Source organism: Leuresthes tenuis, unplaced genomic scaffold, assembly GCF_036924035.1.
Source record: "Leuresthes tenuis unplaced genomic scaffold, fLeuTen1.0.hap1 SCAF_4, whole genome shotgun sequence".
In the NCBI taxonomy this organism is placed as follows: domain Eukaryota; kingdom Metazoa; phylum Chordata; class Actinopteri; order Atheriniformes; family Atherinopsidae; genus Leuresthes; species Leuresthes tenuis.
The window spans coordinates 22,139,564-22,164,708 of record NW_027325358.1 but is presented as its reverse complement, the minus strand read 5'-3'; the positions used below and the strand labels follow the sequence as shown (position 1 = coordinate 22,164,708).

Here is a 25,145-nt window from a genome sequence, read left to right as displayed (position 1 = left end):
CTTCAAGTTGTTGTGAGTTTGCAGCTTTCTGTCAGTTCACAGCCAGGAAATATGCCGAACGTCACTGAAACATGGTAGAGAAAAGAGCTTCTGTTTTCAGGCACTGGTTCAATCCTGGTTCAATCAAAAGCCAAAATAGAATTCGCCAGAACCTTTGGCACTTCAAGTGTGACTCACACAGTGTGTCAGCACCCCGAGTCTACACTCAGAGTGAATATTTAAATGTAGTGCTGTAAAGTATGAACAAGTGATGTCACTTGTGTTTCTGCACTTCACTCTAATCTCTCTCCTATCGCTCTCTTTCACTCGTCTCTCTCTCTCTCTCTCATCTGCAAACCCCCTGAGCAACATTTACATAATTCTATTTAATACCTTTGCAGTCCTATACATATTTGTCACAAAATGAAGCATAAGAACTACTGCCAAACTCCATTCTTTTTAAATCATCCTATTTTTCTTGCATTGATTACAAAAGACTAAAGACGTTTTGTCTCATTTGCTCCCACAGAGCTGCTTAAGATTTCAAGAGCTTGTTTGATTCTATTGGTGTCGAGAAAGAAAACCCAAAACACTTCAAACACGAGCAGGTTTCTTTTGGTTTTTGTTGCTGTCCCAGATTAAATTGTTGCAGATAAAAATAGTATCATTCTAAAAACTGATTTGCTCTTCATATTAGAGAAAAATTCACAGTCCACTTTATGAACCAGAAATCATCACTGCTAACAGTGTTACAAAAGCAAATAACTGAATATGTTGCCTATGTCCATCACAGCTCTGCTAAATAGTTTTCAACTGGCAACCTGCTGTTCTTAATGAGGGTGTTTAGCAGTTGCCTTGGTGTTCCAGACTTTGGTTTTTGACTGGCGCACTTTAGGTGAATACAGATCATTAGCCTCTTTGGAACTGCTATTTATCTCAAGTATTTGGAAATGTTGACGTGAAACTCACAAGTCGAAGAAACTTGTTTGGTTCTGAACTCATTGTCGTCAAAGACCAATTTTGGTATGACTGAATGAGTCAGAAAGTTTATCAGCTTGGTCTAATAGAATAATGTAAGATGACTTCCGCCTGCATAAATACCAAAACACCATTACCATTACTGCTGTGAAAAGGGTGAATATTTTATATGATCTTTGTACACATGACTGCATTCTTCTGATGATATTTTCCTGAACCTGAACTTGATAAAACATTATCTGAAAATAAAAGGAATAAGGATCCCAGCAACAGTAAATAATGAGGCAATTATTACAATGGCCCTAATAAGGGCACAAACCTCAATCTTCTGTTTAAAAGCCTTGTGGTCGAACCACACAGCGTCCTTAGTTCCAAATGCAGAAATTGTCGGTCTTTCTACGACTCAATCTAAACCAGACAATTTGTGTCCATCACGGCAAAGCTTCTGGTTGACTGAACATAAACACAGATCCTTGGGTGCAGGCACGCTGTTTTCAACACATAATGTGTGACCAGTTTGTAATTTTCAATGGGCCAGTCTGCATTCCAAGAGTTCATGCTCACATCACCTAATAAAGCTTGTTTCATCTGTTCAACCATCCATTATCCAAAGATGATTCATTTACAGATAATAACAACTACACTGAGTAGGGGAGAGCAGACAATGTTCATACCCGAGAGGTGGGAAATGGAGAATAATTGGTATTTTTGTTCAAAAATGACTACCACTGTTAAGCATGAAAATGGTTGTTTTTCTGTCGATTAGCATATGGATTAATTGATTTGTTTCACCTCTATTTAACTTTGGGTTCTCTGTCATAGCTGACAAATGGCGCTAAGCCTTCATGATCTGTCATTTTCAATAAGTCATGTCATTTTTTTTCACGATGCACTTAAAGTTGAGCAAAAATCAGCTCCAGAGCAAAACAGGCAAGTATTGAAAGCACTTTGTTTTCATCAGTTTTGCTGTAAATCTTTCTGATGCTAGAAAACACATACTGGAGACTATCACTCACAGATTCACAATTAAAAACTTACATTTCAAAGAGAACGCCCCACCATAACACACCCGTGTTAAGACTCAGTACATATGAAGACACCAAACTGCTGTTCCTATCCTCAACACTCATTCAGACCCTCTTACATAACGACATCCAAATCCACTGATCGGGTCCACATGTGCATTTGCATGTTGCCTACAAACTTACTCAAATCAATTCTTGCCGCTTAAAGACAAGCAAGCACACGTGTACTCACACTTGAAGACATTCACACATCCATGCACAAATATAGCCACACACAGTAACCTACCCAGGGACAATCTTCATCTGTGCCAGCTCTCCATCTTGCCTGCTCTCATGTCCTCCGTCTCTCACACTCTGTGAAGCATGTAGACCAGCTTTGAGTCAATATATCCCTCCGTACTCTCTCTCCCTCTTTCCCTCCCTGTCTCTGTAAATCATTTGCTCTCCTCTTCTTCTGTTCTCTGTCCCTCCCTCTTTCCCTTTCCCTGTGGTTGTGACGTATCCAGTTAAAATCCCCATCAGTCGTTTTGAGGCTGTTCATATAGTACTGTTACTCACTTTCTCAGCAGTAGGGACATTTAAGAGAATCCGGGAAAAAGGGTGCGTGGTGGTGGTGCTGGTGGTGGGCTGTTCGGTGGCGGACGAGGTGCATTTGGGAGGTGCAAACGGAGAGCAAGAAAAAGGAGACGGACAGAGAGAGAAGCAGAGCAAGAAAGGAAAAGATGAGAAGACAAACCAATATTATGCGGACACAAAGACAAATGCAGAGCGACACACCAGCATGGACAAACACTCAGAGAGGCAGACACTAATGCTCAACGCGTGAGGAGAATAGAAGTGAAAACACTGAATGCACACAAAAGGAAATACTGTATTGCTCAAGGGTGGAAAAAAGACAAAAGACACCGACTGAAGGGCAGAGAGGGGAAATTGAATTCATCATGTTGACTGAGCCAAAGAAAATACACTGCCAGCTACAGTGCATCCGGAAAGTGTTCACAGCGCTCCACTTTTTTCACAATTTCCAATATATATTCCCAAATAGATTGAATTAATCTTTTACCTCAAAATTCTACACACAATACCCCATAATGACAAAGTGAAACAAGTTTGTTTGAAACTTTTGCAAATGTATTTAATTTGATCAATAAAACATTTACATAAGTATTCACAGCGTTTGCCATGACCCTCAAAAGTGTGCTCAGGTGCATCCTGTTTCCATCGATCATCTGATCGTTGCAGTCCACCTGTGGTCAATTCAGCTGATTGGTCATGATTTGGAAAAGCACACAGGTCCCATAGTTGTCAGTGCATGTGAGAGCACAAACCAAGACGTGAAGTCCAAGGACTTGTCGGTAGACCTTCGAGACAGGTATCGAAGCACAAATCTGGGGAAGGTTACAAAAAAATTGCTGCAGTATTGAAGATCCCAATGAGCACAGTGGCCTCCATCATCCATTAATGTAAGAAGTTTGGAACAACCAGGACTCTTCCTAGATCTGGCTGCCCGTCCACTTTGAGCAATCAGGTTAGAAGGGCCTTAGTCAAGGAAGTGACCAAGAACCTGATAGTTACTCTGACAGAGCTCCAGCATTGCTCTGTGGAGGGAGAACTTTCCCTAAGGACAACCATTTCTGCAGCACTCCACCAATCAGGCCTGTATGGTAGAGTGGCCAGACAGAAGCCACTCCTCAGTATAAGGTACATTACAAACCAGCTGGAGTTTGCCAAAAGGCACCTGAAATACTCTCAGACCATGAGAAATAAATGCTCTGGTCTGATGAAACAAAGATTGAACACTTTGGCCTGAATGCCAAAGCATTATGTCTGGAGGAAACCAGGCACTGGTCATCACCTGGCTAATACCATCCCTACAGTGAAGCATGGTGGTGGCAGCATCAAGCTGTTGGGATGGTCAGCAGCAGGAGCTGGGAGACTAGTCAGGGTCAAAGGAAAGATGAATGCAGCAATGTACAGAGTCATCATTGATGATAACCGGCTTCAGAGCGCTCTGGACCTTTGGACTGGGGCGAAGGTTCATCTTCCTACAGGACAACCACCCAAGGCACACAGCCAAGATAACAAAGCAGTGGCTTCAGGAAAACTCTGTGAATGTCCTTGATTGGCTCAGCCAGAGCCCAGATTTGAACTTGATTGAACATCTCCGGAGAGATCTGAAACAGGTCTGTGCACCGATGCTCCCATCCAACCTGACGGAGCTTGAGAGGTTCTGCCAAGCTTGTAGCATCACATTCAAAAAGACTTCAGGCTGTAATTGCTGCCAAAGGTGTTTCAAACACTGTGAATACTTATGTAAATGTTTTATTTTTGTTTTTCATTTTTGATAAATTTGCAAAAGTTTCAAACAACCTCATTTCACTTTGTTCATTTTGGGGTATTGTGTGTATAATTTTGAAGTAAAATATGAATTTAATCTGTTTGGGAATAAGGCTTTAACACAGGGTATTGTAGAAAAAGTGGAGGGCTGTGAATACTTTTTTGCACTTCATAGCAACGATCACCACCTGCCACATGGATGAAATTAATCAAAGACAACAATAAGTCAGTATCAGAGGGTTTATGTAGGATGAGTGTTGAAGCCTGCTGTTTTGTTCAGGGTTTCGGAACACAAAAAAACAAACTACACGATTACTCTTTTTTTAGTTTTTGTATCAGGCCAGTAAATAAAAGGACCCCTCACTGGTTTTAAAAAAATCAATAGATTTAGTAATTTCTGTGGAAATTACCTTTACACACCTCCTAAATCGTAAAATAGTCGATTTGGCTTTGTGTTTGTTTTCTTTTGAGGATTCATAGGAGGATTGCCAAGAATTTATACCAATCTGCCAAACATTAATTTCAAAGAACTGAAATTACTTTAAGGCTACATGGATAGAGTTTGTTATATTCTCATTTAACTCTTTTTAAAAGAAAAGGCATTTTGCAATTCTGAGTTCACATAACAGCCAATTTTAGTAAAGCATAAGAGTGAAGTGAAAGTTACAGCAGTTACTTTGTAAAGGGAAACAAATGGCATAAAAAAAAAGAAGAAAACTGAGTGAAATGTCCTAAACACTATACTATACAATATGTCCTAACACTAATACTGTGGCTAAATACAGCAGGGAAAAAAAGCAGAAAGCAACTATTCAGGAAAAAAGGAAGAAAAAAAAAAGAGGAAAGATACATCCACAAAGACCAATAAGCGTGTTGGAACCTTATAAGGTAGCATCTAAATGGGACTGCGTCCATTTGTTGCCAAATCAATCATGTGGAATGAAGTACAATGTCGTAGTTATTACCTACAAATTTCTAACTAGTGCTGAAGGTCAGGTTTAGGTCCATTAACAATATTTATACCTGGAACAAATCTGCTCATCTTATTTTGCTAACTGAAGGACAAACATAGTGTTAAACCATGAACTGTACAGGGTAAAACCGTTAAAGATGAACAGGATGGCTGTGCCCACCATGATGTCACTTACTGTTTTATGGACAGATGTTTTAGATGGCATTTGGCCTTCATCGTGTTGGATTTTTGATAACAGGGAAGACATCCATTGACTATCAGCCACAGCACTCCCCCATCACTCAAACCTGCCCAACCCTTAATTTTGCATGCACTAAAATGTTGATGTGATTTACAATAGCGAGAGGCATTTCTCTACGGACCCCAAGAAAAGGGAAAAACATGGGAGAGGCGTTACTTGAGGTTGTCCAAATACTTGTTTCAAAATATGTTTGAAAAAGAAATTTGCCTAATCTTTACATGATTTACGCTTTAAAGAGAGACATTGTGATGGTATTTCACATTTGACAGATAGACACAATGAGGTCCACACAAAGCTGTCATTTCAACACTTTTGAAGTTTTACGTGAACTGTCTTGAGTTCAAAACTATGCAGCTCTGTAACACACTGGACTAACTACGTTAATATGTGTGTAACTACACATCAGCCATTACCTACCTACTGAACTAGTGGGTAATGATAAATTAATGGGAAACTACTGAGTAATTGTTGGTTGTTGTATGATGCATTACTTTATTTGATAGTATACAATAAAACAATAACTAATGGATATGTAATCATTCAGTAATTAGTAGGTACTGCGGAAATAATGACCAAGTAATCTGCAGAAAATGATGTCATGCAGAGCTATTGTACATGGAAGCTGCTTTGTGCGATGTATCATTACAGAAGCAAAAACCAATAATTAACCCTGTAAGACCCACAGTTGCAACTTTACAACATCACTTTTAACAATTCTAAAAAAAAGGCCTGCAAAAGTTTTTTTTTCTCAAGACCACATTTACATAGTGAAATGGGTCCTATTGTTTGTCCTCACAATGCTATTGGATAGATGACGTGTTTCTAGGTCCGGTCATCTGGCCTTGAATTCACTCTACCAGTAAATTTCCCGTTGAGCTCATCTCCTTTTTTTGCAGAACTGGATTTGTCAGGATTAAAGTAAGTAAAATTCCATAAAGGATTTTTTTTGTGTGTTCATTACAATGTGTAGAACATGTACATATTTAATTATCTTGAAAAACAGTAACCAAATTTGATTTAGAGCTTGTTATGTCTATGTTGTAATTCTACAACGTTGGCCCAGAGTGGTAGTCAAAATAGCCTGAGCTCCTTACACATTACATGAGGACACTGCACTTCTCACATGATCACAAATTGAAAAAAAATGTTGTACAAATTTAAAGTGTTAGATGATTAATTGTAACAAAGTGCTAAATGTGCTTTTCTGTTAGATTTTTACTTAGTTTAGCTTAGACCATAATTAAACACATGAATAAATTGTATGGGATATGTGAAACTCCAGCATCTATGGCAGTATTTGAAACTCCCTGTATCTTTGTAGTTTTTTAACTTCTAAATGATCCAGAGTCATTTTTCTCAGTGTTGCCCAAGCAGCAGTTAGTAGAATTAGGAGATAGAAAAACAGGTTCTGCATGTTCAGCAATTGTTGGGTGAACGCCTGTTGCATTGGGCAGGTGCGATTGGTCTTGGATGTGAACCTGCGTGTGTTCCTTTTAGTATGATAAACAACTTGACTGTGAGAGATGGAAAAGAAGAACTCTGAAAAGTCAGACCATGGCTGAATTCATTCAGTGAGAAATGCCTGCAGGTGCCTCCAGACAGTTCTGCTCCCAACAATGCCCAATGTTGCAAATTCACAACATTTTCCTAGAAAACTTACTAAAATGTAAAAAAATCTCAATACCCTTTCATTTCTACATCAAAGGCCTCCTAAAACAATATCTGAGAGGTCAAAAAAATGTTTGCTATTTTTTTTCTATATCTGGGTCTTACAGGGTTAAGCTTTTTTGTGCTGTTCATCTGTTATTTATCAGTTACCAGTAACTCTGATTAAGAGGTAAGTCAGTATTATCTGTTTTAGAAAAGGCTGTACTAGAGAACATGATAAAGCTGTGGGTTTAAAACATGCTAACTGATGACTGTGCCCACACATACTATGGGCTGCACAGTAAATTCTATAATAAAATTTCATTTCACATACTTTTAGACATTTGGCCAGCAGTGATATCAGTAAAAACCTGTTTTTAAGATTCAAAATACCCTAGAACATGATCTTCGCTTATGTGACCATGATAGCAAAGCCAGCTGTTTTAACCCTAACTTTGCTCTTTCCCTGAATCTACTCCAGCTGTTGGCAATTATTTTTTATCTGTGCTTGATTTGAACGTATACTTAAAAAGGCTTCATTAATTAGAGGGAAAAACAAACAATAGTATGTACAATGTCATTTTTCAATGGTAACCATAATTAACTACAGCAGCCATCAATTAGATTAATAATCGGGTAGCGGGCAAGATGGCTGCTGGGGGATTTGTGCACATCCATTTCCAACCACGTTGCAAACACAAATTTATTTTGGGCTTCTCATTACTCTCATATTACTCAATCAATACTATGACAATAGACCATTAGACTGTTATATTCATTAATTCGCAAATAGAACATTGGGGCTAAATGGTTTGAAAAGAGATGAATGCTCAGTCTACCAATGCCAAATCATATATCTATAAATAAATGCTTTAGACAAGGACTGCAAGTGGTTTGAAACAAATGCCCCAGTGCTTCTAAAGGACACCTTTGCCTGATATCTGGTCACATTATTCCAAAGATGAGAGTTCCCTCAGGTATCGTTGGAACAGAGCTGCCTGTGTCTTTACAGAAAATTACACTCATGTGCACAGAGTTCTGGCTCCACCCACAGACAGCGACAGAGTGCTCACAGCCGACCTGCTCACCTCCAAAACTCTCCATGTGGTTCAACACCCAAGAGAGACATTTCACTCTGCCAAGATGGTTCTTACAGTGTGCTTCGGTCAAATATGTTTCCACTGAATTATAGACATTTTATGTACTTTTACAGGACTAGTTTAACAAAATGAGAAAAAAAAAAGGATTTTGACAGGGACATACTGTCACAAATGTCCATAATGAATTGTGCTCTCGATTACAGTTCAACTTCCCTGACTATTTTCATCAGAACGTTTTTCATTACATATCAACTTAACCATATTTTATTGATAATTACCACCATGGATATCTATGGAAGAATATGTATCATCAAAAATACTTTAAACGAAATTCCTTGTCCAAATAACAATCCCAAATATAAGGTGACATCAGGCTAAAATTAGCCATCTACTAAAATGGGCTAAATAAGGATGGAGCAAGCACAAACACCCGCTTACACAATATCCAAAAACACGTTTATCTACCAGATGATTAGTTCATTGTAAGATGCATTCTTCAGATATCAAACTTTTTATTGCATAATTATTTTATGGTGTTAAAACGGCGACTAAGCAAAAATCATTTTTAGTGTTACAGAATAGTTTACTGTTAGAATTACATTGATATTTTTGCTGGAATTAGCCTCGACTCATTATCATTGAGTCACATGGCAAATTATTAATGAGTCACATGGCAAAAAGGTGCCTGTTGATACTCCTACTTTCACAACTACAGGACAGTCGTGCTCATTTACAATTTTTGAACGGATATTCATTTGAGAAACCCATATCTATTCATGAACATTTCATTCAATCTGATGCAGCTCTCATTTGATAGTCTTTAAGGACATTTGCCAAAAAATAACCCATTTTATCTGCCTTCACTCTATGAATTCTCTGTTTCATTTGTCAAATCCTTTCAGTTGGTGAAGACAGTGGGTTAAAAATTAATCATAAAGCTGTAAGGATTTCCTTCTAATCTCAACAGGCACTCAACTTTATCTGAATAAGAGGGAAGACACCATTGTAACCATGAATCTACAATAGGGTGAGTGAGGTAATGCTTTGATTCGACAAGCTCCGACTCAGTGCCACTGTTCTCCATCCACAATGTCATGGATTTGTCTGGATTGCCATGTCCAGGCCAGCTCTGAGAGAGAAACCCAATCAATCGAGCTTGAAGAATGAAGTCTGGGCAATGGTGCTGTGGTATCGATCTTTCTTAGGGGTAAACATTAGGTGGCCTGTCAGATGGATCTTTAACAGTGTGATATAGTCTACAAGTTGGGAAAAGAAAAAAGGGCTGTGAACAGGATCCAAAGAAAGGAAAAAGTGAGACCTGAGCAACAGTAAAGTGAAATGATGAAAGTTTAAATGGATAGGTGTGAATTCATTGTACTATTTAGTGACAGCACTGGCAAATAAGGACAACCATAAAAAAGATGAAATGAAAAGGAATTCATGCATTAAGAAAAACTGCTTTTGTAACTTAACTGCTGCTGTACCAGCCTGAGCCTCCATGTCAGGGGAATTAAAGCACCTATCGTTTATTGGGGCAGTTTAAATAACAAACATCCAGAATGAGTGGGGAAGAGGAAGGTCCGAAGGATGGTGTGGCTGTGAATAATTTGTGGATGAGCATTCATCCAGTCCGTCTGCATGGTGAGATAATCTCCTCCCATTACAAGAGCACAAAGCATTGCAGGTTTTCCATTAAGTTTACAGCCACGGCCTCTCTTGCCTCTCAGCCTGCCATTAGCTCTAAGATTAAGAAAAACCTCTATTTACATACTGTAACACTTTTGCATGCTGAATTTTTCAAAGACTCGGCACCACACAGGACAAGAAACTGCATAAATCTTCCGATAAAGATCAAAGGAACTGCTCGCCATGTCCCACACTGGTCCTCGGAAGTGTGTGCCGACATATCTTGAATTCCAGACTTACTTATTTGCTGGCTTTAAAAAGTACGTTGCAGTGTGTGCCCTGTATATATCCCTACTGCATCCTACACGGCTTCCACTGGCCACACAGTTAACGGTGAACTCCCATCTGTGATTTAACACAGCCTTAACTCATTGTGTCAGACACTTGGTTGACTCAGGACTCCTTGGCATCACATTTGATCAAACAGGAAAAACAAGGTAGTTTGCGAAAATTCAGAGAAATTCCCCCAGTGTCTGTGATAGCAACAAGTTTTGTACTTCACCAGTGCAGTGGGTCACCATAGTAACTAATCCTATACCATCTGAAACTATACAGGAGCTTTTGTTGCCTAAAGTGAACACTGGTAAAAAAAAAAAAAAAAGGTCCTACACAAAACTCAAACTCATGTCTCTCATATGCATGTCATTTGTTATACACCTCCATCACTCCTCAAATGGCAGAAGGCTGTTTGATTGTCCTCTATCTGCTTTATTTAGATCTCTTCAAAATTGAAATACTACTAACAAACCCCTAACAAACCCCTGCACTATAATGATTTTATCACCAAAAGGGCTCCTGAACAAGTGCAAGCATTTGACAAGTAGGGAGTCAAAGTGCTATGTTTAATCACTCCTCTTGTCCTTACTGTATTTTACACCATGATTGAAGTTACAATGATATTATGGTCTTATGCTAGAGCCTTTTCCACCTGTAATAATGCATGAGGCAGGATCCTCCCTTGGCAGGTCACCAGTTCATCACATGCTCAACACGGGGAAAACAAGGCAAACAACCATTCACGTTCACAGTCAATTTAACCCAAGCAGAAACAGGGAGAACATGCAAACTCCATTTATAAAGGCCACAACTGAGATTTGGACCAGGAACATATCTGCTTTGAGGCGACATGCTAATAACCCCACCACTACAAAAAAAATCATACAGCTTCTTTTGAGCGCCAGAAATGGAAACAAACATTTAATCCTAACCCTAAGATCTAATATCAGACTCTCTGTAAGACAGCTCCATTTTAGTGCACCATCATAAAGCTTGACACATTGGTCTTTAGACAGACCCAAACTTTGACCTCAACACTTTGCCACAACTTTTTATACTGGGAATCCCAATACATAATGATGGAATGAGTTGCAAGACATCACCTCCTCACCTCCATCACCTCCTGCAGTTTGTTATGCAGCAGCCATACTGCACATGCATAACATGTGCAGCAAGTGCTTTTGGCTCAAGTTACAGCATAGAAGGTAACTGAGTGGGTCTGAAATAAGCCACCATAAGCACATTTATTAACAAAATGTAAAGACTGAAGCAAAAAGAAGTCCTGAATGCAGCAAGGGCTTATTCAATCATTTTTTTCAAAAGGGTTAAAGTCTCCCATTAACTAAAGTAGTACATCAGCTTCTTATTCAGCAGAAGCCACATGATGTCTCCTGATGAGAACAAGATGATGCTAATTTTCTTTGAATGTCAGAAAAATTGTAGAGTGACATTTGAATTCTCCTCATGAATCAGTAAAATGCAGTCATCTCATCTGAAATGTCAATTAGAGGAGACTGAAAGAATATGAGAGGCAGTCAGATGTTAGCGAGTGCATTTTTTAACAGGTGTCTTGTTGTTGATGTTCCCGTGGGCTGGCAGTTGGTGTCACAGGTGCTGCTTGCGCTTCACATCACTCTACTTCAAGGGGTGATGGTGGGGAGGATCATTGGTCATGTTGGCAGCGAATGCTGTTCTGTCAAGGTGCATTATTCTTGTCACCATCAGCTACATCCCCATCTTAGGTCCTGACTGGCTTCTGGTCTCACAAAAAAAGCTCCCCCTTTTGTCGTTCTGTCACTCGCTCTGAGCTTTCCCTTCCATCGCCACAATCGACTGCCAACATCATTAGCCTCCTCTTTTGCCCTTCCCTCATCTCATCTCATCTCATCAGTCACTCTTCCTCTCCCTTTCTTACCCTGAGGATTGTTTTGACACAGACAGATCCCATTAACCCCATCCTTGATTTGTCTTTAACTCTGGCAAGCAGGGTCACGTGCCAAAAGAACAGGTGTTCTTATTTTCTCAGCTATATTCATGCACAATGAAGCTGAACTGGTTGTCATTTTTCTAATGTTTTGTGACAGGAGCAGCCAGTCTTTCGAAAGAAGAAATGACCCCTGTCAAACAAAATGATACATTGACAGAATGATAATTCCTCAGGTTAAATGTGCTATACTATTCTCTGTTCTCTATTTCCTCTCTTGCTCTTTTGGGGTTTACATCATGTGCACAACTGGTCCCTCTGGCAATTTCGACAAGTTGTCTCAGTTCAGTGGCAAGTTGCTGTGCAGAGTTGAGCTGGAAAACGTAGCTCGAGAGGTTCCGGGTTAGCTTTTTTCTTCTTTATCTCTCATGAGATTGAAATACTCTCCTGCTGATGCAGATCTCTGACCGGCCTGCTGTTCTAGCTCTGAAGCAAAGCTCAGCACGAACTCAGGCACATTATTTGCCACTGACCCAATTAGGTCCTGCATAGAACCTGTGATACATGTTTCCTTCTCTCCATAGTTTCTGCCTCACTCGTTATTTTCCCTCCCTGCTTTTGATGAATGGCTTTGCTCTTTAGGACAAATGACAAGTCGGTGATAGATTGCGCATACATTCTCACTCATTTTTTTGTTTCAGTTTGTTTACTTCATGACAAAAATTATCTTTTCCTTCTTGGGTTTGCCCCATTTGCCCATAAATAAAACTATGGCAGAGGTTGATGTGTTGGAAGGGAGGTTGGCCCAGAGACAGGACAGTGTACATGTGTGAAGTGGGAGGGTGAATGAATAGAGTGAAAGGGGAGATGGGCCAACTGCTCCAAATCAGGAGTGGGAAGGTGACTTCAGTGAATAAGTGAGGGAAAGAGATGAAATGATGGAGAACGGAAGAAAATAATCCAAAATTTAAAAAATGAATAAATAAATTGGACTAAAATTGAGATGGACGGTAAAAGACTTTAAAAAGATCTGAGGAAGGATGTAAGGACAGTTTCTAGAAATAATCAAATAAATCAGCAAACATCCTCAGAAAGATGGTTCCTTGAAATGTGGATGTATTGACATAACAGTGATTGTAGCGAGGTCTGAAGCCAGTGACCCTGGGCGGGACATCATGCTGTGCTTAATGAAGTAACAGTGCAGGGAATTACATCCTGATTTGACATTATCATTCACCAATAAATGAACACATCATTAATCACTTGATGCCCCTTGGAGCCTCCCTTCCTCGGTCTCTTGCTTTTGCTCACTTAGAAAAACAGATGTTTTCTTCCCAAGTTCTCCAATCAAAATGTTTTGTTCATTCTAGGATATGATTGTTTCACAGACATTATTCTTTATTCAAGAAACCATAAAATCATCATGAGGATGATAACACGACAATGTCACATGAACTTTTGTCACTTTCTGGTTAGATTTAGGCAACAACATTACTCAGTGTGTGTAAGAAAAAAAGATTTCAGTTTGGGTTAGAGATCACAACTTGGACAGTGTCAGCAGATTTCTTTTTTAAAAAATGGTCACAAAACACCCATTATATCACATTTAAAGGAAGCTAAATCCAATTTTAGGTAACACAGTTTGATCTAATGACTCAGAACTATTTTCCCTAAAAAAGAAAAAAAAAGAAATAAAATAAAATAAAAGTGAATATAAAACAGACCAAATGGACCATATAGATCACATTTCAGGGGAAAAAAATTCAGTACCACCACCAAGTGTCTCTGTAATGTTACGTGATATTGCCCATTTTTGATACATTTATTTTAGTTTTAATCATTTGTTACACCTGTGTCACCATGGGTCCTCATGGGTTAAATTTCTATTCAAAACCACCAATTTTTTTTAAAAGTATCTTCACTTTGAAATGTGACTTAAGCTTTCAGCTTCTGTTCTACATACTACAAACTACTTGATTAAGGTTAAACCTAAAAAGTAACTAGTTCAAATTAGGCTACCTACGTTATAAGAACCACCATGGCTTGTGTTAAAACAGACAAATCAAAAGATTTTTTTCTGGAATACAGGCTGACTAGTTCCACCCCTTCAGCTCAACACACAAACTATGTTGGACAAAATAATCAGAAACACTCTATAACCAGAAATTACTCTAAAAGTAATGCTGGATGGCAAGAATTATACACAACATTCATGTTCATCGACATTAATGTTAAGTATTTTGTCTTTCGTGACCATCTTATGTTTGCCTGTGTGTTAAATTAGGGCTTTATAGTTCTAATGGATTTGCAGATTGAACTATATTTTATCACTTATATTTTAAAATTCATTATCAACTTGTTATCATCAACTATTTGTGTACATGTGGTTAGCAACATCAACAGGGTCACATGGCAATCAACTAAAAAGATTATCTATTTTTAACAAGGAAAGTAATGCTAATGGAGCCTGGGACAAGCAAAATCATAGAGAATAATGACTGCCTCATTAACTTTATTGTAGAACCAGACAGCATTTTCAGCATTCTTTTTTTTTTATTAAACAGAAGTAGCCTAAACAGTGACCTCCAGTGTGGCAGGAGTTAACTATTCAAAGGTCTGCACTCCATTGGGAGCTGACTGATGCATGAAACGCACATTATTGCACTCGCTTGTCTTTTTCTGGGAAGGTCTGGGTTGAAATAAGTTTCTACCTCTTCAAAAAAATCAAAGTGCTAAATAAGGCCTTTGGTTGGATGGGCTAAGCATATTTGAGCGTGACGAGAGTCTGATTGCACTAGGGGATCGGTTCTTCAACAGTGTCCCAATGCTGCACTGCCTCAGCAAGCAAAGAACAGAGGAAAGCAAAGTAAGAAAGCAGGGAAACAGGGAGAACGTGGAAAATATGCTTACCCCGCAGCTTAGGTTTACTCATGTGCACAACAAAATGTATTTGCTCAATTTATAGGAATGTCAGCTGAATATAAGAATAAAATCACTCTATTAATAATACTTGTGTAATGTTACAACATATTTTTCACAGAAATTAAGATTTAGTTGTTGTGCTTCTTTCCTTTTATACTGAGACAACTTATTTATATATAAATAAAAAAAAACACATTTAAAGTGAAGTGACATTTACACTGGAATGATGTGTCATGTTGCTGGTTTGTCCATTGAAGTGAGACACTTCAAGCACCGACCACTGTAGGGCGATACAAAATGCCAAGGAAAAGAACAACAGAGTTTAGACAGTTGCACATCGCTCTGATGATCAGATACCAAGACTCTGTCCTATCTGTGATATTTATCCACTTTACCTTAAATATAATGTCCTGAAGTCTTTAAAGACATTTATGACCTTTCACAGCTTGACTCAAGTGAGACTAGGACAGTTAAATTTAAGGTGTCCTTTTAACAAGAATAATGTGCATGTTTGTGGCATAGATAGTTGTCAATAAACAGTCGCACTCAATATAATCCTAACTTAAAGTCCCACTGTGGTCTTAGGATCTATTAAGATGCTAACTGACCCTGTAACTAGTCTAGTTTTCTGCCTGCCTGCCAAATGCAGACATTGGCCTTCCCTGTTTACCCTACGTATGCTATGTGCTGGTTAGTACTTCTAATATCGCAACAATTCAGCCCTAAAAATTAGAACCAGAAAGTTATTATCAATAGCAGTTCCCAGTTGAACACTTGGGAGAGATAGCTTTATTAGCTTTGGGTTGGGCCATGTGGCTCTTTAGATCCAAAATTGTTTGCCTTACAGCCAAAATTTTGGCTGAGCGAACCTAAGTCAGCTAGGTTCTTAACTATCTACAGGCTCCAGTGGTTTTCTTGGCTGGTTGAGGCCCGTGGCATTTGCTTGGCCTTGATTCTACTGTCTTCTTCATTCAGCTCGCACTAACGTCCTCTGATAGCTTTCCAGCTTCTACTATCATTGGTTCCTCATTGTGTATGCAAATAAACTGTATAGCCCTACTCCACAAGTAGTCAGGATAAGTTCCAGAAATTAGTATAAGTAGAGCATTTAGACTGTCTGATCCTTTCTAGGATGTACATAGTAGGAAGTGGCAGCTGTTTCTAAGAAGGAAAAGCAACATGGAAGGCCAGCAGTTTGAATCCCAGCTTTCTCAAACCCAGACCACAGAGTTTTTACGCAAAGACACTGAACCCTAAGTTGCCTCCGATGCTGCCATCTGTGTGTGAATGTGTGTGATAGAGTGAATAATCACTGTGTAGCCTGTAACAGTGCATTGACTGAGAAGTGCTGTATTTATGTCGTCGATTGGGTGGATGTGGCTTACAGTGTAAAATCCCTGAGTGGCCAACTAGACTAACAGAGGACAATACCACATATCATTTGTAAGTCGCTTTGGATAAAAGTGTCTGCTAAATGCATAAACATGACATAACATATCATTTACCAAGTAGCCCGGAGATTCAAAGCAGATATCCTCAGCCTTAGCATATGATATACCTTGTAAGACAAAAAGCCTTGTAGACATCTTGATAAGGTTAAAACCTTGCTTTTTCATGGAGGGGGACGTTAACTTACAAACAGCCATAACTCAGTGAACTCGCTTAAAGAATGTAAAGATTTTCAGTGTAAAGAGGAAAAGATTGTCCCTTATGGCTGCCATGTAGAGACAGCTTTACAAAGTGCTCTGTACTAAAACGTGTAAAAGTTCAATTTTGTCATCATGGAGAAAGTTTCACGTCCTATGTGTCAGTTTGTGCACTCATTACATCACACGTAGATGCATTTGATAGTTAATCAACTGTTGTTAGTTAACTAACTTCCTAAACCTTGAGATTTCTCCTATTTTCATGTCTCATGGATTTACAGCTGTTTTTGCATATTCTTTTATCAGCTTGCTCAAATACTTTTACTTTAATATCAATATCCAGTGACTAATATACAGCTGCAACATTATGTTGTGTGGACATTCTTTCAATACAAAGCCCATTCAATAATATGTTCCTCTTAAATTCTGCATGACAGCTAAGGTAGGTCTAAGATCGCTCAATAGCATCTTCATATGTGCAATAGTTGAGATGTGCTGCCCTCGCCTTTTTAACTCTTCTTGCTAACCTCATGCTTACAGACGTTTCGAAGTAAAATGGTTACATGTGTGTATATATCAGATTTGTCTTCATAGATGGAATACTACTGCCTTCATGTCTGTTCTGTGTGTGAGCCCGGCCGGGATTCTTCTAACAAAAAAGGGAGTCTGAACTGGCTTTACATCGGCTAAACTACAGACTGATCCTGGCGACATGTTCTGATTAGTTGCTGTTACACAAGCTTCTGTAAATCAACAAAATGTGCGACAATAGTTCGTTTCTCATGGGACAATGAAAAGTTAAAGAAAAAAAAGCCTATTTTGATAGGTCATTCCCGGCGTACTGGTGCGACAGGATTTGATATAAATCTATGATAATCCTAAAAAAAATAAATCAAATAAATCAAATGAGATGCCAGCTAGTCTAGATGCATGAAATGGCACATGTGCAGTAAGAACATATTGCTGCCCTTGCTGTTCTTGAGGAGCACGTTACAACTTTAATCCAGACATATTTAGCTGGATAATCACCTGTCATCATATAATCCTCAGGTTAGGTAAGAAGACTTGATGCACTTACAACTCACATTCACATCTGTCATCCAGAGCCAACAAGAAGAGTTATCTGAGTAAGTAGAGTAAACAGTGATATTATTTTTGCCTTTCTTCCTTCGTCGTGACAGCAAATGGAAAGCCTGTTTATCTTAACATTTTGCCATCTAAATGATTTATTGTGAGGTGTTAACTTTTCTTCTACTCCTCACTGTTTATTAATTCAACTTGCCTCAGTGATGGTTCATTTGTTGTGAGCCTGAGACAGGGCATGTTTTTAAGCAGCCCACTCACACTCTAATGAGACTGACAAGCATTTCCACTCAGCTTTATAATATTTGATTATCTGGATCTTGACTATGTTTTTCTGTATGAACAGATGGCCAGCCCACTGCCTGCATTTGTTATGGTTCAATATTTGTGTCCCTGTGGCTTGCTGCAGTGCACTCACATCAGTAGACTTGGATCAGGCTGGCCTCCAGAAACTGAATGAAGAAAAGGTTGGAATCAGTTAAAAAAGAGTTATACAAATCGAAAAATCTAGATTTTTTTTAAATGAGGAGACAGGAGAGACATCTATGAATAGGAGGGGGTGGATATCGCCCTGTGTTCGATATCTAAAATGAGACTGAAGGTGACAGTCTCATTTCATAGCCGTGACATGAAATCAGTGCTGGTGGGAAGATTAAGGGATCTCAGATAGAGGAAGTGGTGCAGAGGTGTTAAAGTAAGTGAAGATAAGATGGAGTGACAGACTTGAATGCAATACTATCAATTGTTTATGTATCAGGCGCAGAACAGTTCAGCCAGTTGGTATGATCATCTTCTTACTGGATAGCAGGCGAATAGGGAGATGATGGAAAAAAACCAACAACAAAAAAAATTTTAAAAACAAAAAGTGAAAGTAGACATCCAGTGATCAATAGACAGGATTTTAGCATTGTACCTACTAGTGACCCTCATTTAGCCAGGAATATCTCTAGGTAAATGTAGTCACTCAAATAAATAAAAACACTTTCAGCCCTTATTAGCTGATACATAACATACAAGAAGTCTGTAAATCATGCTAAAATCCCCAAAAAGATTTGGTGTTGATTTCTGGTTGAGAACTGGCTGATTCGTGTGGAACTAATTTTTCTTGCTCACTTACAGACAGTGAAAATATGGTTAAAAGCATAACGGGCCGAAAATGCAGACTCACATTTCTTCATTGTGAGTTGAAAGAGAGACAATACTGGGTAACATGTTTAAATGATCCAAATTCATAATTCAGCAGAGGATGAAAAATATGGTCAATGAGAAGATGAAACACATTTGAATGCATTTAACATTTAAGGCAGAGAATATTTATAAATAGGGAACTACAGAGACCATGCTGCTAAGAAGATGCTCAAAAGTGCAGCTGAATACATAGATGTTGAAAAAAAATAGCAAGAATTTAGGAATTTACAGCTTCAACTACTTAAGGGACAGACTGTCCTCCAAAATTGGCAATATGATACCGTGGTGGTGTTCAGCTCATAAAGTTGTGAGTGTTGCTTAAAGGAGCAGTGTGTAGCAGCTGCTGTTTGTCCGATTCTGTCATTTCTGAGTTTGTTTGAACGGTATTCGCTAGATTCTGTAATTTCCAATTTAAGGTCTTCAGTTAAATTTCTATGTCGTTAAGTTTAATTTCTACTGCCAGTCCTGGTGAAATTTAGGCTGAACTAAAATGTTTAATTACTGTCGTCGAACAGGTCTTGACACATCTTAATCTTTGACATTTTAGTAGAATTTGTCCCAGTTTTAGCCAAGACTTCTATGGGCCATTTCTTTAGATGGATCTTTTTGGATTTTAAAAAATGGTCAGGGGTGCAGGCGGAGGAAGCCTCATTGGAACACACAAACTATCTGAATAGAAGCAAATGCTTGGAAATGATAATTGTTATATCTTGTTATTTTCTTGAAAATTAATTTCAGAAAAATTAGGAATAGGAATACTCCCAGTTTTAGGAAATACTGAAGATGGTGTTTTGTTTCTATAGCAGCATCTTAAGTCTACATCCCCACTTTAACCTATGTTTTATAATAAACCACATTAATCTTTTGTTCTTATTCAATTAATTTGTCAGTCTGCTATTTTGTGAACATTTGTTTTCCACCATGACCACCAAATGGAGGACGCTTGCCCTCATATTGTCAATAAATGAGCTTGTCACAACTCAATATGCTAAGGCAGCTGTAGTGCAAGTTGGTTTATATTTGCTTGATACAAACCATCAGGGACAGCAGGATGATGAATATTATTGTCTTGTGCAAGAGCCACGATTAGAAAGAGCCTGGTTCCAGGTTTATTTTAGGTTGAAGAAGGGAGGAGTCCTTTCAGAAGGTTTGTGGTGCCAAAGCACAATGTTCAGGGAGACAATTAGCCCTGCAGTGCAGCTGTACATGCTCTGCTGTCGCCTATATAGAACAGACTATGGATCATTTTCATTTTAACACTGTTTCAGCTTAGTTGCTGTGGTGTTATTCATATTATCATCAGTAACATTTTGGGTGCAGCTGATTGGCTCCCCCGAATGGGAAATCTGTTGTAATCATTTCTGTCCTACCCATCACACTGCTGAGGATTGATAGGTTTCTATCCCATTTTTCTCATTACTGGGGTGATGACTTTTGTCCATATTGGTTACCTGAAATAAAGTGACAGTGACTGAACCAGCAAAAAAGACAAAAAAGAAAGAGTTCTCTCGAAAAAAAAGACAGGGGTGCAGCACTTTTCCTCAAGGTTTCCACATGCCCTGCAAACACACTTCCCAAGGAACAATTGAAAAATGACATTGGGGATTTGAAAAAAAAAAACATGATGTGGACAAAAGCCCTTAAACATCTCTTTGTTATCACTGCCTTCTCAATCATTGTCTTTTCCTAACAATATAACTAGCAGCATTGGTGCCAAAAAATTAACCGAAAAGCTTCTTAAAACAAAACACAGAGAAAAACAATCTTCAATTCAATCAGATAACAAGTAGAATGTGTCTAAAAACAAGATCTGCAGCTGTGAGCATTACTCACTTGTAGTGTTGCACATTTCATCCTTGTGTAAAGCCCTAAAATGAGCAACATCATTTAGGAATCACCCAGTATCACAACTGGCATGACAATCATCATGATCTTTTTGACTGAGTGTATTTTGATGCATATTCACATCTAGATTCAGACAAATAAGGTATCTTCTCAACATACATCAAAAGACTGCAGCGAGCATTGATGTCTTTTTGTTTCACTGTATGCAGCTGTAAATGGGTCATGTTTGTATAACATATACAATGAATCCCAGCACCCTCATCTCCAGTGGTTATGCAAAATATATTTAGATTTCCTGTTTAGTTTTTAACCCCTGATGCTCCAGACAGCACGACTCAGCAGCTATGACAAAACATAACAAGAGTAGCTTTCCCTCCATCATCAGCTGTGTTTGTTTTTGCCCAGTCCACCTGGCCCTCCATTTCATTATCTCAATTAGAACGATTAGGGTCTAAAATTGTTTGTGTCGGCTTGGTGATTGACAGCAATTGGCCGCTTAGGGAGGAAAGCTGGAGAGCGCTGCTCAATGGCTTGTGTAGTGAAAAATGAATGCATACAGATTGTGTTCTTGTGGGTGTGTTTGTTTTCCCAGAAGAGAGTTGTGCTCATTGGAGATGAGAGTAATTCTTCAGGCATACAAGGAAGTGAAGTAATTGAGAGGAGAATCTTGCTTTACGCAGATGTGCAACGTGAATATGTTAGGGGAGTGGATCAAACAGAAGAACTATGTGATGTGCATTTTGCACATGTGAGGGCAAGATTTTACAGATTTTATTAACTTTTCTTTGATGCCTTGTAGAAATGTATTTTGCAGCATGTGTTCATTTACAACACAGTGACTGCTAAAATAACTTTGACTTTTATTGCATTTGAGACTGTATGAAACCGAAATGTTATATATATATATATATATATATATATATATATATATATATATATATATATATATATATATATATATATATATATGTATATACATATATATATATATAAAAATACACATATAGCAATATATAGCAACACGTTTGTAAAATAAAAGTTGAGATGATGGGAATTAAGTGCTTCTAATTGGTAAAAAAATATTATTTCAATTTTTCAATTATTTCAATATTTCAATCAGGTGACTGATTTGGTACAAAAGTAACATGAATGAAAGGCATTGAGGAAATAACTGAAAAGTTTTTTTCATACAATCATGCTTCTAAAAGAAAGATTAAAATTTTGGATGTGCATATTTCTACACAGTGTATTATGTTGGATAGTAAGTTGGATACCGGTGATCCTTCGGACAGCTCTGAATCAAGAACCATCATTCATAAATTGCTGATATAACCACCTGTGCAAGGGTGTGGGAGGCCTTTGTCAAGCACCATAATATAAAGCTGCATTCATTGCCACCTCAAACTTTGCAGCGCAAAAAAGAAGCTTTATGTTACACATTACGTTTATTATGGTAGGAACAATCAGTATACAAGAGCTTTTTTGGAAGAAATAGACTCTGTGTGCTCAGGACCAAAGATGAAAAGAACCATCCAGACTATTAGTCCAAAAGCCAGACTGTATGATGGTCTGGAGTTGTGTTAGTGCCTGTGGCAAAGCACATTTACACTTCTCTGTTGGTATCATTAATGCAGACAAGTAAATTGAGATTTTAGAGACAACCTCTTTTTGTCCGCGCATAATTTAACAAGTAAATGCAAATCACATTCTGCATACATTACAAGAGCGAGGCTGCAGGGAAAAAGGGTACAGGTACCAAACCGGTCTGCCTGCAGTCCTAAGCTGTCCCTATCAGAGGATGTGTGAAGAATTTTAAAACAAAACTTAAGACATGTTTGCAGGAAGTATAGGGGGAAAATAACAGCAGAAACACCCCATAACTTGAATGACGTGATAACATGAGAAGCGATGACAACATGACAAAAAGATAAAGGTTCTCTGTTCCAACTTTTTAGAAATAAGCTGATGGTCTGAAATGCTCAAATGAATGCATGTCAACAAATCCAGCGAATTTTCTGAGAATTGAATATATTTAGAATAGCTTGAATATACCAACTGACTACACTGTTATTATGTGTGGACATGAAGATTCCTCTTCACCACGCCCACGCAGCTTAACATGCTCCAAGTGTGTCGCAATCAGTATGTATCAGATACACGCCGCTTGTGCGAGAGCGTGACAGACAGGCAATCACTATTCAGTCATGGCACATTGTGCTCAGCCCACTGGGAGTCGGGAAGGTGGCTTATTTGGAAGAGGCGCATTAAATGGTCAACAATAATTTAGAGGACTGGCTGTGTTTCTCCTCTCCTTATATCCCCCATGGTCTATGTGGCCTTCAGTGGTGACTGCTGGAGCAGATTTTGGGTCTTTGTACCATGGTTGTGGCATGTGAGATGCTTGTATGATACTTTATGATTATAGCACATCAGTGCTAAGTACTGTCGTTCCTCCTCGGACACTGAGATTCATACAGGTCCATGGCAGAACATTAATCTGCCTCTCAAAGAGACAACTATAACTCTCTCTGGTCTTCCTCCTCCTACAGTCCCACACATGATTATCATTCACACCTTCCCCTCTCCATCGGCCACTAACCCACATGCCTTTGTTTCCATTATTCATGTTATGTCAGCTGTCTTGACCCTTAAAGCCATGCTCTCCTTTGTTTTTACATCAGTGTTAGTGTATGAGCCATTTGATTGACTACCCACTTTTTTGTACATTTTCAGCTGGGATATGCTCAGAACATATATGTGACCTAGAATTTGTAAATCGGACAACATTAAAGTGTCCAAAACTGATCGAATGACCACTTGTAGGAGGCTACAAAAGTGTCAGTCCTCATAGCCCCTGGTGCTGAAATACTCACACACAAGTAATGTGTTGTACAATCCACAATGTTTATTAAGACATAAATAAATGAGAAGGGGCCTCTTTTAGTGACAGAGTGTATATGCCACTATGTAATGGCTCTGCACAGTATTCTTTTTGTTTCCACATACATTTCTCCATTCTACATGACTTGTGACAAAAAAAATTAATAAAATAGGATGGCAATGACCAAAAGCCCAGCTTCAGGCTTCAAAATGGTAGCTAAACTCTAATATGGTTATATCAAATGTTGGTGAAGTAGAAAACAGAGTGGAAAGTTTAGGTAAATTTCAACTTGCACTGATCAGGTTTCCAAAAAACAACCACAAATTAATGGTAACATGCTTTAGTTGTGATCAGAAGACAGAAGAAACAAAAAAAGGATTCAAAACAATACTTCCCAAACTTCACTAGAGGCAGGATCCTATTCGACCACAAGCATATAATGAGAAATATCTTTGTCAGAACGCGGCGTTGGAGGGAGGACCCAGATCCAGAACTTAAACAAAACTTGATTTATCTAAAAGACAAAAGGCGCGGCTGAGCCGGATACCAAAAATCTAAAACTGTGGAAAAACAAAACAAGACAAGACTGTGGCTATGGAATAACCAGGCAATAACCAGATCGGACAAGACTTGAGTAAACGCGAACTTGGACCATGAAACGTGAGGTGAGGATTCTGCATTGTGCTGAGGGAAACCTGGAAACTAAATACTGTGGGGAGGTGATTGGTGATGGAGTGCAGCTGTGAACAAAAACAGGTGACTTGGGTGAACCTAACGTGACAGGGAAGAAAACATGACCAGAGAAATTAACCTAAACCTGAAAACAAGACAAAACAAAACTCAAAACGTGACAACCTTCATGCCAGACAGGTGAAATAAAAAGATTAACCAGATAGTCAGAATAAATAGATGAAATTAATTTAGTAAACAAAATCAAATTATGGACAAGACTAAAATTGGAAAAATAAATACACATAAAACCAACTAAAACTCTTGGATGAATAGACAACTAAATATCTCAAACTGAGCTGCGACATGCAGATCTGTTTAAATCATATGTACTTAAAATGCTATTTGCCCAGCAAGTCAGAGAGGTTAACTTTAGAAACTACTCCAGTTCTTATTTGATATATCAAGGCTTATATAAACCTTATGTGTATCTAAAAGTGTGACCAAAGAAATCAGCTTGATACCCTTCAGCTATTTGTCATGAAGGAAAAACAATAACACACCAGTTTCTGTGCTATCCAAGTGAGATTCATTTTCTCAGCCTGGACACCTTTATAAATGGTTCCTGGTACTGCCTCTGGTCAGTTGCCTTCTGATTCAAAACATTTAGTTGTTCCTGTCTGGGGTTTCTACAGCTAGAGGTGGTGTACAAGGGATGGATCTGACTAAAAACAAGAGCATACAG

General features: G+C 38.6%; 1 protein-coding gene and 1 pseudogene across 1 annotated transcript in view; one reads left to right on the top strand and one right to left on the bottom strand.

Moving 5' to 3' along the window:
* The window catches only part of doc2g (double C2-like domains, gamma), a 34,526-nt gene extending 31,951 nt beyond the window's left edge, over positions 1–2,575 (bottom strand). The window contains exon 1 of the mRNA XM_072385097.1: positions 2,269–2,575. The gene's annotated coding sequence lies outside the window, so the exon portion shown is untranslated. The remainder of the gene's footprint in view (positions 1–2,268) is intronic.
* LOC140304901 (uncharacterized) lies at positions 1,845–3,971 on the top strand (annotated as a pseudogene).
* The last annotated feature ends 21,174 nt before the right edge of the window (positions 3,972–25,145 follow it).